Below are 17675 nucleotides of genomic sequence, written 5' to 3'. Positions count from 1 at the left end.
CCTTCCGGGGCATCCCCAACCTTAGGCTCTTGCCACTCCTTATTCCATAGTCCATCAAATCTTTACCCAAAACTTGAAAACTTCAACCACACAAAACTCAAAACAAAACTCGTAAGCTCCGTTAGTATAAGAAAATAAATCACCACTTTAAGTTACTCTAATGAACTCATTCTTAATTCATATTGGTGTAATATCTACTGTATTCCAACTTCTCTATGGTTCATACCCTTACATACTAGCCATAGATTCATCAAAATAAGCAAACAACACAACGAAAACAGAATCTGTCAAAAACAGAACAGTCTGTAGTAATCTGTATCAAACGTATACTTCTGGAACCTCAACAATTATGAATTAAATTGCTGGACCTGAGGAATTTGTCTATTAATCATCTGAAAAAGAATAAACCTAAAACAACTCTTCTGTAAAAAATGGAAGCTATTCTTGTGAGCGCAAAAGTTTCTGTTTTTTACAGCAAGATCATATAAACTTCACCCAAGTCTTCCCAAAGGCTCTACTTGGCACTTTATTGAAACAAAAAAACCATAAAACATGATTACTACAGTAGCGTAATCATGTGGATACGCAAAAACAGTAAGGGTAAATATTGGGTTGTCTCCTAACAAGTGCTTTTCTTTAATGCCTTTCTAGCTAGGCATGATGATTTCAATGATGCTCACATGAAAGATAAGAATTGAAACATAAAGAGAGCATCATGAAGAATATTACTAGCACATTTAAGTCTAACCCACTTCCTATGCATAGGGATTTTGTGAGGAAACAACTTGTGAGAACAATAATCAATTAGCATAGGAAGGCAAAACACACATTACTTCAAGATTTTAAGCACATAGAGAGGAAACTTGATATTATTGCAATATGTAGAAGCATATGATCCTCTCTCATAATAATTTTCAGTAGCATCATGAATGAATTCAATAATATAACCAGCACCTAAAGCATTATTTTCATGATCTACAAGCATAGAAAATTTATTACTCTCCACATAAGCAAATTTCTTCTCATGAATAATAGTGGGAGCAAACTCAACAAAATAACTATCATGTGAGGCATAATCCAATTGAAAACTAAAATCATGATGACAAGTTTCATGGTTATCATTATTCTTAATAGCATACAAGTCATCACAATAATCATCATAGATAGCAACTTTGTCCTCATAATCAATTGGAACCTGTTCCGAAATAGTGGAATCATCAGTAAATAAAATTGACACTCTTCCAAATCCACTTTCATGTTCATCACAATAAGATTCAATATCCTCCAAAATAGTGGGATCAATACTACCTAAAGTTGACACTCTTCCAAACCACTTTCATCAATATAATCATCATAAATAGGAGGCATGCTTTCATCATAATAAATTTGCTTATCAAAACTTGGGGGACCAAAAATATCATATTCATCAAACATAGCATCCCCAAGCTTGTGGCTTTGCATATCATTAGCATTATGGGTATTCAAGAAATTCATACTAACAACATTGCAATCATGCTCATCATTCAAAAATTTAGTGACAAACATTTTATAGATTTCTTCTTCTAGCACTTGAGCACAATTTTCCTTACCATCCTTCTCACGAAAGATATTAAAAAGATGAAGCGTATGAGACAAACTCAATTCCATTTTTTGTAGTTTTCTTTTATAAACTAAACTAGTGATAAAACAAGAAACAAAAAGATTCGATTGCAAGATCTAAAGATATACCTTCAAGCACTCACCTCCCCGGCAACGGTGCCAGAAAAGGCTTATATAGGCGAAAGAAGTCGGTCGGGGGAGCCTCGAGGGGCCCACGAGAGGGTAGGGCGCGCCCCCCTATCTTTTGGCCTCCTCGAGGATCTTCTGACGTGCACTCCAAGTTACTGGGATTGGTTTTGTTCCAAAAATAACTTTGCCGAAGTTTTCATTCCGTTTGGACTCCGTTTGATATTCCTTTTCTTCGAAATACTGAAACAGGCAATAAAACAGCAATATGGGTTGGCCCTCCGGTTAATAGGTTAGTCCCAAAAGTAATATAGAAGTGTATAATAAAGTCCATAATCATTCAAAACAGGTAATATAATAGCATGGAACAATCAAAAATTATAGATACGTTGGAGACGTATCAATTCGCCGGGGTGCATGCCTTCGCCTTATCTTGTTTCCAGGCACCGGCGACGTCTTACTAGCTCCCAGAATGATTAGCCATCCTTTGGCATATGTCGCACCTACCACCCGACACTCTCTTTGTTGCGAAATAAGGAAAGAATCTCTCTCTCGATTGCATGTATCTCTTAATTTCCTGCACACATTGATTTATTTTCCACTAATCAATAAATTTGTCAAGGATAATTCTTTCCTAACACCTCTATATTTATGCACCTCGATCACCGTGTCAAAAATAATACACCTTACATAAAGGAACAAAGGGAGTATATAATAATCTCTGGGAGTCGATCTGGCTCATGGAATAAATGGGCCTGCTCTCTTAGGAAGCCCAGTATGGACATCCTGGCGAAGTCTCACCGCAGAGGCCCAGACACGTTTTCCTTAGAAAAATGAGAAGTACGGGAAGAAGAAAGAACTTGAGAGTTGAGACAAAAACTGAAGCCGATCGAACGACAAAACTCTGGCTAATTCGGATACGGCAAGGCTTGCTATCTGTTGATGTCTAGCCCTAAACCCTAGCTCGCCTGAGCTTGCTCGGACTCTCTCTCAGACGCACAAGGAAGAAGACGAGGAAGGAGAAGCAGCAGTGGACAAAGAGGATTTTTCTGACGCACATACACCCCGCTGCAATGACGATGAACCTTTTCTTTCCGAGCACGAACTCGTCTCCACTGGCCAGGCTGCAACGAATCGGCTTGAGGCTTTATACAGCCGGGCCTGCACTGGGCGCTCCCACCACCCTTGCTGGCGCCCCGATCAGCCCGCACCGCTCGCGGCCATTATGCGCACGGACGCGAACGATTCACGGCAAGCCGGTAGCGATCACGCCCCACCTCGCTATCCTAACCACCTAGCGCTACCACTACGCATTGGTGTGCACGCACGCACGCACACACCGCACCACACACGCACGCACACAACACAGACCTGGCCTATACACTAGTCAGACACAAGTCAGACCATACAATAGTCGGACACTACCCTGACTATGGTCAGACAAATGCCTCGCCGTGGCTTATTTGCTAACAATCACCCCCTAAGCCACGACCTAGAGCAGTGCCAGCTCATCGTCGCTGATCTCCGCGATGAGTGCTTGCTCCGCTGCCACTGCCGCCTTTCGAGGCCTCGTGCAGTCGCGCATGGAGTGACCGTGCTGCCCGCAGTTGTAGCAGAGGGCCACGACGCTTCCTTCCGTTGCCCGACGCCGTGCTAGCCACTCCGTTGTCGTCGTGGTTGCTGAAACCACCGCTTCCTTGGCACTGGCGGGCCGCCCACTGTGTCGTGGTGAGCATGAACTGATCGCCCGCTCGCTCGCCGCCGGCCTACGTGCGCCGCCTCGTCCATTCCTCGAACGCTTTCCGACGCCCGAGAGCCTCCTCGAAGGGCATCTCCTCGATGTTGCAGAACTGCTTGATGTCGGCCACCGCGGCGTACAGCCGGTCTGGCACGGTATCGAGCAGCTTCTTCACTAGGGCCGCTTCGTCGCGGGTCGCCCCGAGTATCGCGTACCTCGCCGCCATGCTGCTGACTTTGCCGGCGTACGTGTCCAACTCATCGGCGTCGTCCATCCGAAGACGATCAAACTCGCCACGGAGAGTCACGAGCCGCGCCGCGTGCACCTGATCGGCGCAGACAAAGCACACCTTGAGGGAATCCCATACTTCCTTCGTGGTGGCCTTCATCGCCACCTGCATCAGCAGCTCCTCCGATAGCGCATCCAGCAATGCTGCCGCGCCGTCTTGCTCTTGTCGGCCTCAACTGCCACGCCCTCCGCCAGAGCCACCGCACACCACAGCCCATGGGCATCAAATATGGCCTCAACCTTGATAGCCCAGGACATGTAGTTCGCGGCGTCAATGGAGAGACCTGCAGCGACATCGCGCCGCCACCTCCGTATGGGACAAGTGACATGCCCGCCGGTGATCACCTCTGAACCATAGCTCTGATGCCAATTGTTGGTATCTAGCCCTAAACCCTAGCCCACCGGAGCTCGCTCGGACTCTCTCTCAGACGCACAAGGAAGAAGAGAACAAGGAAGGAGAAGCAGCAGTGGACAAAGAGGATTTTTCTGGCACACGTACGTCCCGCTGCAACGACGGCGAGCCCTCTCTTTCCGAGCACGAACTCGTCTCCACTCTCCACTGGCCAGGCTACAATGATCGGCTTGAGGCTTTATACAGCTGGGCCTGCGCTGGGCACGACCCATGCGCCCCGATCGGCCTGCTCCGCTCGCGTCCATTACGCGCACGAACGTGAACAGCTCGTGGCGAGCCCGCCGCGATCACGCCCCACCTCGCGATCCTAACCACCTAGCGCTACCACTATGCACTGGTGTGCACGCACACACGCACACACCGCGCCACACATGCACGCACACAACACAGACCTGGCCTATACACTAGTCAAACACAAGTTAGACTATTCCCAGACCATACAATAGTCGGACACTATCCACATTATTTTTTTGAAACGAGGCAAAAGACTTACCATTTTCATTGATTAAGAAGAAGAGAGTTGCCCGGTTAATTAACGAAAAACCGGGCTAAAACCGATACAACAGAACCCACATAACATGGGCACCACCGGCCAACCTGGCCACCGACATGAACAGAAGCCACGGCGGCACATGCCGACGGATGGCCACACGCGCAAGCAACCAACAGCTCTGACATTAATGACGAGCGATACAAGGGAAATATGCAGGACTTGCGTCGACCATGCCCAAAAAAGCACCTCGGACACGCCGGGAAGAACCGACTACTGAAGACCATGCCGCGACCCAAGCTCTTCTCGGCGCCATCATCGTTGCCAACAGAAACCAGCGCCCTACCTCAGCAAACCACGCAGCGAAGATGCCACCATCGACGGTGAAGATGCCATCATCCTCCAGTCTCTCAGTTGTTGCCGGCTCCGAGACGATGCCCCCAAGGAGGAGAAAGACGCGAAGACGCCTCCGTCGCCCTGATCCAGTGGATCTGAAGTTTCCCTCCAGAGCCCAAGCCGTGGGGAGAATGAGCACCTCCACGACGACGCTTTCAAGGAAGATCGCGGCACCCGCGGGCGCCGATGTCGTCGGCTCCGATGAAGACCGGAGCAAGGATTTCTCCCGGAGATGTTCCGACCACCTGACACCACCGACCGCCGCCCACTAACCACCACTCCTGCCGAGGCCGACCTCACTCTGGCCACGGGATCCCATGATCCAGCGCTAGCAGACTCGCACCACCTCCTGGCCGAAGCCGCCACCACCACACCCGGGGCCGCCGCCCCGGAGCCCAAGAGCCGCCACGTCGGCTGCTGGTCCCTCCTCCACCTTTGCCCAAACACCTGCACACCGGTGGCCCCTACGACCCTCGCCGCTGGACCGTCCAGAGCCAGATCCGCGGCCACCACCTGCGCCTAGCGGTCCGAATCCGGCGAGGCCCGTCGTGCCCTGCCACACAGCTCCTACCGCCGAGTACCACTGCCACCACCACGCCTCTACTCGCCGAGCGAGCTCCGAGGCAGCTTCCAGAACCGTGCATCGGCTGCAGGCCCGCCTAGGCCCAGATCGGGCCCACACGCGAGTAGCCACCACCGTGCGTCCGTCCCAGACACCGAGCAACCACCACGGCTCCGATGAGAGACTGCGCCACTAGCGCCAGCCCGCGTAGATCCGCCGGTGCGCCCCGCCTACAGCGCAACGCCCCTGCCCGATGGGGCGACCCGCGCCGCCACCGCCACGCTAGGAGGGAAGGAGTCCCCGCCGCCGCTGACGCGGGCCAGGCTTCACCTGGCGGCGCCTTTTGGCGGCGGCGAGGGGATGAGTGGGAGGAGGAGGACCTGGAGGCGGGGAGAAGGGGGGCTCGCCAGCCGCCGCTCGCAGGAGCGACGGGGGCGAGATGTGGTGCGTGTACTACCCAAACTATGGTCAGACAAGTGCCTCGCCGTGGCTAATTTGCTAACACTATCCATCCATATATTGATTTCTACCCCCAGGACAACGGAATCGAAGCCTCCTCCTCATAGCAACGAGCCAATGAGCGAAACCCTATCGAATGTTAGGCCGGGTTGCCTTCTCCGGTGTTTTCTTCTCCGAGGCGGCGATTTGCTATGCAAATCGTGGCCGCTGAAGTCCTCGGGTCTTCATCGACTTCTCGGACCCTGTCTCAAAAAGCTCCTAGGTTTATACAAGGTTCTTCTACCAAGGATGTAGGAGGAAGAAGACTACGGCAACCCAAAGGACTTGGATGTATTTCTTAGTTTCTACAAGGATGCTTTGGTAAGGGTTTGTGATACTTAATACATGATCTTTCGCCTTTTAGAAGAAAAGAAAGAATATAGTGTTATTCAGTTAGAATGGTAACACATTTCCTCGCTTCTTTGAAAATTGCGAGAAATTTCTTTTTTCTTCATTTGTGTCATTTTTCCCCAATCAAAATTGCTGGATTATGTATATACTGTATCATTTTTGTCTGTGCGTGTTCACGTGCAATTGTATTTCTTCAGAGCTGCTATTTATAAGGCGTCCAACATATTACCATTACAAAATCGACAAACACTAGTGCAGAAATGTTTACTAGCTGTATTCGAAAAATGTTGTTAGTGGCGCCGCATGCGAACGCCGCTGGTATGACACCAGTGCTAAGCTGGTACTAGTGGTGTCATGTCCCAATGCCACTCCTATATGTCTAAACGCTCTATTGGCCCCGGAAACCTTTTTTTTACCGGTGTCGGGATCTATCAGTGGTTCTTCAGCCAATATAGAATCTTGCCAGCTCAAAAGTCGTCATAAGTTGTATCTCTGTATTCCACACATTTCTTCATTTAAGCCTACGTATTTCACCAGCTGGACCCCACCCATGTGATTTGACCAGCTGGGCCTACCCACATGATTCCAGCCACGACCCTCGCTTTACACATACGCCTTAACTCAGTCTCACTTCACTGTACACACATGTACATAAATGTCATCTTATTTTCAAAGGATCAACCTCTCTCACTTTAAATGTTAGTTTCATTTTTGTTTTCAAAACAGCTAGCTACACATAGCTATTTCAATTCATACCTAACTGAAATATCATTTCAACTCTTTCAAAAAATAGTGCATTCATTTTGAGAAGTATATAACACTTCCACGGCCTAAAATAATCTAGTTTCACTATATTGTAATATAAATTTCACATACCTATGTGTAGCTGAGCTGTGTAAGCGATATATATATTTCTGTATTTCAGGAAAGTAATTACATATATTTCAGGGAAGTAATTTCATACATTTCAATACATATCTCACTGACATTACAAATTACATATATGGCAAATAGCAGTTTCATATATTTCAGAGAAGTAATTTCATATATTTTCACAGAAATTAGTTTCACAACTTGTAACACCACATTAAAAAATATTTCATGGAAGATATTTCAAAAAAACATTAATACACATCACACTGAAATAACAAATCACAGATAAGAGAACTAGCAGTTTCATATATTTTAGAGAAGTAATTTCATATATTTTCATATAAATTAGTTTCACAACTTGCAAAACCACATTGAAATATATTACACGGAAGTAATTTCATATGTTACAATACATATCTCACTGAAATAACAAGTGATAGATAAGAGAAATAGTTGTTTCGTATATTTCAGAGATCTAATTTCATATATTTTCACAGAAATTAGTTTCACAACTTGCAACAACACATTGAAATAGCAGTTTCACATATTTTGCATAGCTCAACTACACATAGCTATTTCAATTCACATCTCACTGAAAATCATTCCAATCTTCTTGATAAATATATAACACTTCCACGTACTGAAGTAATCCAGTATACCAGATTGAAATATAAATTTCACATATGTTCCACAAACCATTTCACATTAGTTTGTTTCACAACTTGCAACGCCACATTCAAATATATTACAGCTAAGTAATTTCATAGATTACGGTCTCTTTAAAAAAACTATAACCCATGCTCTCTGTCACAAACATTCAAATATCTAAAATTTAAGTAACAGGGGAGGCCGATGATCTGGTGGTAAAGAAACATAGAATGTTCAAATCATGCTAAATAAATCTGAAGTCATGAAGTACATATGGAGAGAGGTTATGGGAGATGGGATTCATGACTCATCAGATCCGGTGGCAGTCAGGCTTGGAGTCACCGGATTTGGCGACAACCTTCACGATGACCTGTCATGGTGCCCGTGCTGAACAGAGCCATCAACAACGAGCATAGCTGCCGAGGCAGCAAGGATGCCAGTGGAGGGGCTTCTGGTGGGCGGGATCGAGGAACCCTGCCGGATCAGCCCCCCCCCCCCCCCCGCCGCAATGCCCATGGCAGTGGATCTGGGCCTCGCTCTTCATCGGCCTCATGGCACCGCGCCGCCGCCGGTCTTTTGTGTGCCCCCCGTGGTAGGTGCCGACAGTGGAACCCGAATCCGGTGTCAGATGTTGCTGGAAAAGGCGGATCTCGCGCCGGCCATAGCCGGGAATAACCATAGACCTCCATGGAACTAGCCAGATATCGGGTGGGGCGAAAGGAGATGGCTGTGGGAAAGAGAGCGGCGTGGGGGTTGATATCCTCTCTAGTGGGGTCCATCGCATATTGCAGTTGTATATAGCTCATATCCTAGAATCTGAGGTGAAAAATGTGTATGTTGAGATAATCTTTCTAGCATTTGATCGATAAAAGGGAGAGCGTAATGATCTTTTCTAGTATCTTTATTTAGTTTGCGTAAATCAATTACCATTCTATAACATGTAACAATTCTTTATGGGATCAATTCGTCCTTATCATTAGGAACAACAGTAATACCTCCCTTCCTAAGGACACAATGGAGAGGACTTACCCACTGACTATCAGCAACATGATAAATTATACCTGCCTCCAGAAAGTTTAGTATTCCATTTCTTACCACTTCTTTTATTTTCAGATTTAACCGTCGTTGGTGATCGACAACTGGTTTAGTATCTTTCTCCAATTTTATTTTGTGCTGGCATAGAGTGGGACAAATGCCCTTAAGATCATCAAGAGTATATCCAATAGCAGCACAATGCTTCTTTAGAGTTTTCAATAATTTCTCTTCTTCATGCTCTGAAAGGTTAGCACTAATAATAACAGGATATATCTTCTTTTCATGAAGATAAGCATATTTCAAAGTATCGGGTAATTGTTTAAGCTCAAACACGGGATCTCCCTTAGGTGCAGGAGGATCCCCTAGGGTTTCAACAGGCAAGTTTTGTTTCAAAATAGGTCCCTGTTTAAAGAATACTTCATCTATTTCCCTTCTTTCATTCATAAACATATCATTTTCATGCTCGAGCAAATATTGTTCTAAAGGATTATTAGGAGGCACGGTAGCAGAAGCAAGACTAATAATTTCATCTTTACTAGGTAATTCTTTATCATGGGGTTGTCTACGAAATTTAGCAAAATTAAAGTCATGAGACTTATCCCCTAAACCAACAGTAACAATATCCTTTTTGCGGTCTATCCTAGCATTAATAGTATTCAAGAAGGGTCTACCAAATATAATGGGACAAAAGTCATCTTGTGGGTAACCAAGAACAGGAAAATCAGTAGGATATTTAATTTTCCCACACAAGACTTCAATATCTCTAACAATCCCAATTGGTGAAATAGTATCTCTATTGGCAAGCTTAATAGTAACATCAATATCTTCTATTTCAGCAGGTGCAATATCATGCATAATTTCTTTGTATAAGGAATGAGATATTGCACTCGCACTAGCACCCATATCACATAAGCCATGATAACAATGATCTCCTATTGTAACAGAAACAACAGGCATGCCAACAACATGTCTATGTTTACCTTTAGTATCGGGTCTAGCAATTCTAGCAGCTTCATCGCAGAAGTAAATAACATGACCATCAATATTATCTACCAAGAGATCTTTAACCATAGCAATGCTAGGTTCAACTTTAATTTGCTCAGGGGGTGTAGGTGTTTTAGCATTACTCTTATGAACCACAATTAAAGCTTTAGCATGATCCTTTATTCTAACAGGGAAAGGTGGTTTCTCAATATAAGCAGTAGAAACAATAGGATTAACATTATAAGTAATAGTCTTTTCTTCAACTTTAATAGGTTCTACTACTTTCACTTCAATGGGAGGATGATATTTAAACCACTTCTCCTTAGGGAGATCAACATGAGTAGCAAATGTTTCACAGAAAGAAGCTACTATCTCAGAGTCAAGTCCATATTTAGTGCTAAATTCACGAAAAGCATCGGTATCCATAAAAGATTTAACAGAACCAAACTTAGGTGTTATACCTGACTCCTTACCTTCATCGAGTTCACAATCTTCAGAGTTGCGTTTAATTCTTTCCAATAAACCCCATCTAAATTGAATAGTCTTCATCATAAAAGAACCAGTACAAGAAGTATCGAGCATGGAGCGATTATTGAAAGAAAGCCGAGCATAAATTTTTTGAATAATAATTTATCTTGAGAGCTCATGATTGGGGCATGAATATAACATTGACTTAAGCCTCCCCCAAAGTTAAGCGATAGTTTATTCTTCGCGAGGCCAAAATGTGTATGTTTAGATAATCTTTCTAGCATTTGATCAATAAAAGGTATAGCGTACTAATCTTTTCTAGTAGCTTTATTTAGTTTGCGGAAATCAATTACCATTCTATAACCTGTACAATTCTTAGTGGGATCAATTTATCCTTATCATTAGGAACAACAGTAATACCTCCCTTCTTAGGGAGACAATGGACAGGACTTACCCACTGACTATCACCAACATGATAAATTATACCTGCCTCCAGAAGCTTTAGTATTTCATTTGTTACCACTTCTTTCATTTTAGGATTTAACCATCGTTGGTGATCGACAACTGGTTTAGCATCTTTCTCCAATTTTATTTTGTGCTGGCATAGAGTGAGACAAATGCCCTTAAGATCATCAAGAGTATATCCAATAGCAGCACAATGCTTCTTCAGAGTTTTCAATAATTTCTCTTCTTCATGCTCTGAAAGGTTAGCACTAATAATAACAGGATATATCTTTTTTCATGAAGATAAGCATATTTCAAAGTATTAGGTAATTGTTTAAGCTCAAACACGGGATCTCCCTTGATATAGAGGCTTGGGTATATTATTCAGATTGAATCATCCAATGGGCTTGAGTATATTATTCAGATTGAATCATCCAATGGGCTTGGAACGTGACAAGAAGCCAGCTCACTAAACCAAAATCAAAGGAGGCATCTATAGCTCACGTAGCAATACTTAGTAAAGATAGCGAAATCACTATTAGGAGTACTTCTTCCAAAGATCACTCATACCTCCTCACGTTGTGACGAGTGGCGCGCTACATATGCCCCACTTGTCGCAACATAGGAGTTTTCCCTTTTTTGGTAGATCCTTTTATTTAAAATATTTTATCTATTAAACCGCGCGTGCAAGTCTCGAACCGTTTTCTTCGCTAGATTTCTCGTGCCGAGATCTTCAAAACTAAATCCCATGTTAATAAGTTTTGATGAACTTTTTTTACACGAAAAAGATCGGACAGAAAAACCAAACCGAGAGCATGCTTTTTTCCCTTTCCGGAAGCTGTTTCGAGAGGCATGACCGTGCCTCTCGCAGAAGCAAATCCGTGCCTCTCGCGGAAACAAAATCATGCCTCTCACGGAAGAAAAAAACACATTATTTTTTCGTTTTTGAGAGACACGGCCATGCCTTTCGCGGAAGCAAAACCGTGTCTCTCACGGAAAAAAAGAAAACACGTTCTTTTTCCGTTTCAGAGAGTAATGGTCGTGCCTCCCGTGGAAGCAAAACCGTGCCTCTCACAAAAAAATATTGAGAAAACACGTTTTCTTTCGTTTCCAAGAGGCACGACCATGCCTCTCGCCTTCTCATGGATGAAAAAAAGCACATTTTTTCTGTTTTCAAGTGCCTCTCGAGGAAGCGAAACCAAGCCTCTCATGGAAGAAAAAAAAAGAGAAAATGTAGTTTTTTCTCGTTTCCAAGAGGCACATCCATGCCAATCCATGTCTCTTGCGGAAGCACAACCATGCTTCTCCCGCAAGAACAAAAATCAGAGAACACGTTTTTTCGCACAATTTTTTTTTATTTTTTTTATTTTTTTATTGAAAAGCTAAGAAAAACCAGTGAAAAACCAAAAAGTTGAAAAACCGAAAAAGTTAAAATCACGTGCAGAAAAATAAAAATAAAATAAAATCTAGACGGAGCGCTTAAAGCACGACACATGGTGGCGGTTGAGAGCACCGATGCCATGTGATCGTTGGGGCGCTCCTGAAGCAGCGCTCCTCAACTATTTGCTCTCTCAAGATCGCCCAAGTGAACAAAGAAGATTTGGCTCGGGAAGCCCACGTGCAGTAAATGAGGGACTTCCTACCGCCCAAGTGCTGAAAGTTGATTTCTATCGTGGACTTTGGGCATTTCCTATTTTGGCGCTGCAGAGGCCTGTTAAGGTGTATTCTGCAAACGGGCGCCTGCAGCCATGTTTATTGGGCTTGGCCCATTTGTAATTGTTTTTCTGGGTTACACAGTAACCATAAGGCCACGACCTCGCTTGTGCAAATATACTTCCTTTCCGTAATTTATTTAGTTCTTAAGTTTTTTTTGTTCTTTTATCTTTTTCTGTTCATTCTTTTTTATTTTATTTAATGCATGATTTTTTCTCAAATTTTGTGAAACTTTTTTCTAAATTGATGAAAATTCGAAATTATATTGTTTTTTACCAAAATTGATGAAGTTTTCTTACAAATTCGATGATTTTTTTCAAATTTGATGAACTTCCTTTAATTTTGATGAATTTTTTCAACATTGGTGAACTTTTTCCAAATTCAATGAACATTTTCAAATTCAACAAACTTTATTCGAATTTCATGCGGTAGACTGTCGGTCAAATGCACATGCGGCCCCGAATGGGTTGGCCCACTGGCGAACGAGCAAAGCGAGCAGATGTGCCAGCGATCGACCACTGTAGCGACTATAAATCCGCAAAAAATCAAGCACTACCGAGGATCGAACACTGTAGCGATCAACCAATAAGCTTTTCGTGCTTTCCATCCTCGATAATAAAAGCTAGTGATTACATAGCAGCACAAGCCTATAAGAACCAATACCAACGCAGATCCAATTTTTTTTCTTTTTGTCTTCTCGTGTTTTTGAATTTTCTGTTTGAAATATCAAAAAATGCTCTCGAACCTGAAATTTGTTCACAAATTCAGAAAAGATTCCTGTTTTCATTTAAAAATATTTCAAAAATGGTTGTGTTTTCATAACTTGTTCATATTTTACAAAAATTTAGAAAAACTTCAGAAATTTTTCGTTTTTTTGGGAGATGTTCAGGATTAAAAATTTTGCTCATGTTTGGTAAAAAATCCACTTTAGTAAACAAAATGTTTAATGTAACATGAACACTTTCACTCAAAATGTTTTCTAAAAACTTGCACATTTTGTGGAAATTACGAACATATTTTGAATATATCTACATTTCTTGAACAGGAATATTTTTGGAAACTCTTAAGAAAATTTTAAAACATGATTTTTTTTAAACAGAACATTTTTTGAATACAGGAACAGGTTTTGAAAATTTACGAATAATTTTCGAAAACGAGAACAATTTTGAAAATGCTATTTTTTAAAGACACAAACATTTTTAAAACTCCGAATCAAATTTGAAAACCTAAACAAGTTTTGGAAACATGAACATTTTTTGACACTCCTGAATAAATTATAAAACACAAACAGTGTTGGAAAATTGTGAACTATTATGAAACACATCAATATTTTTTTGAAAATAAATTGAAATTTTGAAATGAAAACGAAAAAGGAAAGAGAAATGAAAAGGAGAAAAAATAACCAGGAGAAATAAAAATAAAAAAATAAAAATGGTTCAAGAACCTCCTAAAAGGTTCCAAAATCCGGAAAAACCAACAAGATATTTCGTAGAAGGTTATTAAAATAGGGAACAATGAAGCGCTGAATAGGCCGACCTAAGTCATCGCTCGGTTGTGAACTCTTGTGCGATTGCTCGACAACTTGACGCAACATGTGTCATATCGGTTTTTCCGATTTTGTTTTGCTGAGGTAGCATATTTTTTTAGGAGGGTGGCTGCATGTTGTTTGTTGATGTAAATAGGCCGCATGTTAGAACAAATAGCTAGTGGGTGTTTGTATTTGGATATAATAGATTTGATGGGACCGTAAAACTGGGATGAAAGCGACTGGACACATGCACTCGCATGAGCCGCATCTGACGGAACAATCTAACGGCGTTCAACCGTCATCAAACGGAACAATCGAAAGGCAGTCGAGCCGTCATCGCGACTCGGGTTATAATGGCATATGCCCTCACTCGGGCCTGAAGTCTATCTCCTCCTAGAAACGAATAAGTGCTACCAGGTTTTCTCGACGGTCAACGACACTCGGTCACCCGAGGAAACTTATAGTCGAGAATCCATTGTGTTTTCGTCTAAGGAGCAACGAACCACGATTTGGAAACGTATTATGAGTGGCACTGAAGCACTCGGGCCTAACCGAAGGCTCGATCCGTATGCCCTATGAAATCTCAACCGATTCGGAGGCTAATGATGAGGTCACCTGCTATTGGTAGGGTGAGGAACCTGTCATATGGGGTCCACAGTCCACCTAGGGGCCCACACCATCATTGGTAGGTCTCAAGACCACACTCGTGTTCACATGCGCGTACCAGGAAGTCCACTCAAACACCTTGACGTTACTCGGCGACCAATCTTCACTCGGCACGACTCCCACCACTCAGACAAGGGAGGTGGAGGGACGACGTAAGAGCTGCAATGGTCGAGGAATCCTAAGTCGTCCTTTAAGTGGAGTCATAGCTACCGTTACCTATAACTGCTGTAGTTGTGGCGCTTTATACCTGTAACTGCCGTAGTTAGGAGCATTAAGTGCCCGACAACGTGGGAGCGATGGAGCTGCGACACACTCTATATAAGCCGCACTCCCCCTCCTATGATGGGTTTAAGCAATCACAACAATCATATCCCTCAAGAAAAACCAAGCCTCAATGCACGAGACGCAGGGCTATTACCTCCGCCTAGAGGGGCCTGAACTCGCAAAATACCAAGTGTTACACCTATGCCGTAGCTAGGCTCTACCCCTCTTTCGTACCCCTACTACCCATCGTCAGGATCGTGACCCCGATAATAGGGGCCCACCATGAGGCTAGGCGTCTAGCAAAGTTTCACGGTGCAGGTGGATCATCATGTTAGTTGACGGTGAAATCCATTTCGGGACACTCCGTTTCATCGTCGACGACTCAGTGTGGTTCCGCGAGGCCCCGTTGGATGTGGAAGTGCTGCCTGTCTGCGTCGGAGCACATTTCCGCATCTTCGTATGGTGTCCTTCTCCGGCAGCCCTCAGCTCCGTACCAATACTTTTTATGGTTTTGTATGAAAAATATATATTACACTTACACCGGGATCCTAGCCATTCCTCACTCCCAAACCAGCAATAGAGTCAAACTAATCGTGTTCTTACTTTTTTAGGGGGGCTTCTGAATTATATTCTCTGCAAGTTCTTTTAGGAGTTTTTTTTGGCAAAAGTCCTTTTAGGAGGCACTCCCTCCGTTCCCTTATATAAGGTGTATTTGTTTTTTGATAAAATTCCACAATGTAAGGTGCATTTCTTCTAAATCCTTATAATTTCCATTTTAGCCCTCCAGCAAAAGGAAAGTATCTTCCTCTTGATTGCATGTACTTCTCTGTCGGAGTTAATGACCACGGGTAGTCTTATCCGCTCCCCATGACGTTTCAAGACATCGGGGCCGGCTGCGCCCCTCAAGCGTCCAAGACAAAGGGCCGCCTTCTTGTGGCCGGCTGGTCCAAGCGGCCGGCTGTAGGAAGGAGACAAGGCCCAAAGAGCAGCCCTAGTGTGGGCCGACTCCTAGGAGACGGCCACCAGAGTGGCCGACTCCTAGCAGGCAGCCCACCCTCGCACCCTCAAAGTTTGCACCCACATATACCGACAAGACGGGGCATGGCTACAGTGCAGCCTGCCACCCCCGAATTCCAGAACGGGCATGGCCACAGTGCAACATACCGGGCGGCCATCCCTAGCCCGGTGTGACACTGTTGCCATGTTGACTATGACATCATCCATGGCAGAGCTGTCATACTCCCACGACGGGCTGTCGGTACGGCCCGCAGGCGGCGGGCCCTACTTGCCATTGAGATACCAGAAGGCGGCTCCCAACAGTCGGCCCTCCCCTTCCCTAGAAGTTTGTGCACCATTAACCAGATAAGACGGGGTGTGGCTACAGTGAACGCCCACCAGGCGGCGGCACTGTAGCCAGGCTCTTCCCGACCAAGCCATCGTCATCAGGGGCGAGGCCACAGTGATGAGCAGCCGACAAGGCCCACAGGTGGTGGGCCCAACCTGTCGGCCGAGAGCCCAGCAGCCGGAGGGACCCACCGGTCGGCGGGCCCCAGCGGCCGACGGAGAAGCCGGCGGCCGTAGACACTGGCGGCCCGGGCCTACACCCGGCCGGATTACCATTGTACCCTTGGAGGGTAGGCCTATATAAACCCCCCCCAGGGCACCCATGCAAAGGGTTGATCTCTTAGAGTTAGACACACACATAGAGAGAGGAGTAGAGCTAGCCTTGCCCTTCTTCCTCCTCCAGCCGAACAGCTCAAGGAGGAACTTGTAGCTACTTGCTGATTTAGTGATCATGCGGAGACCCCGCAGAGCAGGACTAGGGGCGTTATCTCCTAGGAGAGCCCCGAACCTGGGTAAGATTCGCCGGTGTGCGTGCCTTCGCCTTATCCCGTTTCCAGGCACCGGCGACGTCTTACTAGCTCCCACAATAATTAGCCATCATTTGGCATATGTCCCACCAACCACCCGACACTCTCTTTGTTGCAAAATAAGGAAAGAATCTCTCTCTCGATTGCATGTATCTCTTCTTTCCTGCACACACTGATTTACTTTCCACTAATCAATAAATTTGTCAAGGGTAATTCTATCCTAACACCTCTATATTTATGCGCCTTGATCACCGTATCAAAAATAATACACCTTACATAAAGGAACGAAGGGATTATATAATAATCTCTGGGAGACGATCTGGCCTGATGGAATAAATGGGTCTGCTGGCTTAGGAAGCCCAGTATGGACACCTCAGAAAAATGAGAAGTACGAGAAGAAGAAAGAACTTGAGAGTTGAGACGGAAACTGAAGCCAATCGAACGACAAAACTCTGGCTAATTCGGATACGGCAAGGCTTGCTATCTGTTAGTGTCTAGCCCTAAACCCTAGCTCGCCGGAGTTTGCTCGGACTCTCTCTCAGACGCACAAGGAAGAAGACTAGGAAGGAGAAGCAGCAGTGGACAGAGAGGATTTTTCTAACGCACGTACGCCCCGCTGCAACGAATCGGCTTGAGGCTTTATACAGCCGGGCCTGCACTGGGCATGACCCTTGGCTCCCACCACCCTTGCTGGAGCCCCGATCAGCCCGCCCCTCTCGCG

This window comes from Triticum aestivum, chromosome 7B (genome assembly GCF_018294505.1).
Source record: "Triticum aestivum cultivar Chinese Spring chromosome 7B, IWGSC CS RefSeq v2.1, whole genome shotgun sequence".
NCBI classification, from domain to species: Eukaryota; Viridiplantae; Streptophyta; class Magnoliopsida; order Poales; family Poaceae; genus Triticum; species Triticum aestivum.
The sequence above is the reverse complement of the archived record's forward strand: the minus strand, read 5'-3'. Positions refer to the sequence as shown.